We start from the raw sequence: 2,778 nt of genomic DNA, 5'->3' as shown, positions 1-2,778 counted from the left end.
CGACTCTCCAATACCACAGTTTAAAAGCATCAATTCTTCGGCACTCAGCCTTCTTCACAGTCCAACTCTCACATCCATACATGACCACAGGAAAAACCATAGCCTTGACTAGACGAACCTTTGTTGGCAAAGTAATGTCTCTGCTTTTGAATATGCTATCTAAGTTAGTCATAACTTTCCTTCCAAGGAGTAAGCGTCTTTTAATTTCATGGCTGCAGTCACCATCTGCAGTGATTTTGGAGCCCAGAAAAATAAAGTCTGACACTGTTTCCATTGTTTCCCCATCTATTTCCCATGATACCCCAACCCACCCTAAAATGCATTCTAGCCTTCTCCTCTCTTAATCCTTCATCTACTCTCTCACGCAGTTCTGAGATTCCACCTCCAAAATTCTTCTACTGTCCTGTTCAAGCTGACACTGCACCTCATTCTGACCTCTTCATTCATCCTTTTGGCCCCCTTTTCATCAACCAGCATAAGTACCAAGGGGGCCTTTTAAATATGCAAATTGGACCATGGCAGACCCCTGCTCAACATTCGCAATAGAATCCAAAATCGTTCACATGATTTATAAGGTTTTACAAACTCCAGCTCCATTGGTCATTTTTTTTTTTTTGCAGATGAAATATTTTGTTATTCATTTACTTATTTTACTTTATTTTTGCTGTTCTGGGTCTTTGCAGCTCACAGGTACTCTAGTTGGGGCTCAAGGGCTTAGTTGCCCTGTGGCACTTGGGATCTTAGCTCCTGGACCAGGGATTGAACCTGCATCCCCTGCACTGCAAGGCAGATTCCTAATGACTGGACCATCAGGGGAGACCCTCCACTGTTTATTCTCTTACAAATGTGTGCCCATACTCGCTTCTTTGGTTCCTGAAGATTCTATCCTGTCTTCGGACTTTCAAGTGCACTCTTCCTCTTCTTGAAATGACCTTGAAGGCTAACACCTACTCGCTCTCCAAGTTTCAGATCAAACACGCTTTCTCAGAAAAGCTTTCCTTGACCCTCCACTTTTCCTTCCTTGCCCCTACCACAGCTGAAATTACATGCATTAGAGTATGATCATGTGCACACATGAATAAATGCATGTCAACACACAGATACACATACAGATATGCAACTTGTAAGGATTCACCCCCCCACACCGTATGACAGCAGCAGCATACTTTTTTATTTCATGGTTGCATCGCTGGCGTGTAACTTTCTTTCTGGCCCACAGTAAGTACCGAATGCATTGTACAGAATGCATTCATATCTAATTATTCAAAATCATTAGTTTGGAAATTCTGCCTTCATTGAAATTTGTTTTATCAACCAAATGAAGTAAATGACGTGCATGTATCCCTAATGAAGAAGTGCTCTTCGGCAGAAAACAAAGTTAACATTCGTTCAAAAATATTGTCATTGAGAAGCAAAGAATAAACAGAGGAGAGTGGTCATCACTTATTTAGGCTAACACTTACATTAACAGTGCATATATAATTAAATGGGCAGTCATGAGTTGAAGGAATAAATGATGAGCTTGGGGACAGAATGGCCACTGCAGGCAATATCACCTCATTCTCTGAGCATGCATGCTCAGTTGCTCAGTCATGTCTAACTCTTTGTGACCTCATGGACTGTAGCCCACCAGGCTCCTCTGTCCATGGGATTCTCCAGGCAAGAATACTGGAGTGGGTTGCCAGTATTTCTTCTCCAGGGGATCTTCCCAACCCAGGGATTGAACCTGAGTCTCCTATGTCTCCTGCATTGGCAGGTGGATTTTTTTTTTTTTTTTTTGTAATTTTTTTAAAATTTTATTTTATTTTTAAACTTTACATAATTGTATTAGTTTTGCCAAATATCAAAATGAATCCGCCACAGGTATACATGTGTTCCCCATCCTGAACCCTCCTCCCTCCTCCCTCCCCATACCATCCCTCTGGGTCGTCCCAGTGCACTAGCCCCAAGCATCCAGTATTGTGTATCGAACCTGGACTGGCAACTCGTTTCTTACATGATATTTTACATGTTTCAAGTCATTCTCCCAAATCTTCCCACCCTCTCCCTCTCCCACAGAGTCCATAAGACTGTTCTATACATCAGTGTCTCTTTTGCTGTCTCGTACACCGGGTTATTGTTACCATCTTTCTAAATTCCATATATATGCGTTAGTATACTGTATTTATGTTTTTCCTTCTGGCTTACTTCACTCTGTATAATAGGCTCCAGTTTCATCCACCTCATTAGAACTGATTCAAATGTATTCTTTTTAATGGCTGAGTAATACTCCATTGTGTATATGCACCACTGCTTTCTTATCCATTCATCTGCTGATGGACATCTAGGTTGCTTCCATGTCCTGGCTATTATAAACAGTGCTGCGATGAACATTGGGGTACACGTGTCTCTTTCCCTTCTGGTTTCCTCAGTGTGTATGCCCAGCAGTGGGATTGCTGGATCATAAGGTAGTTCTATTTCCAGTTTTTTAAGGAATCTCCACACTGTTCTCCATAGTGGCTGTACTAGTTTGCATTCCCACCAACAGTGGAAGAGGGTTCCCTTTTCTCCACACCCTCTCCAGCATTTATTGCTTGTAGACCTTTGGATCGCAGCCATTCTGACTGGTGTGAAATGGTACCTCATAGTGGTTTTGATTTGCATTTCTCTGATAATGAGTGATGTTGAGCATCTTTTCATGTGTTTGTTAGCCATCTGTATGTCTTCTTTGGAGAAATGTCTATTTAGTTCTTTGGCCCATTTTTTGATTGGGTCGTTTATTTTTCTGGAGTTGAGCTG

This window comes from Bison bison, unplaced genomic scaffold, assembly GCF_000754665.1.
Source record: "Bison bison bison isolate TAMUID 2011002044 unplaced genomic scaffold, Bison_UMD1.0 scf7180017864453, whole genome shotgun sequence".
Taxonomy (NCBI): Eukaryota; Metazoa; Chordata; class Mammalia; order Artiodactyla; family Bovidae; genus Bison; species Bison bison.
Note: the sequence above shows the minus strand (reverse complement) of the source record.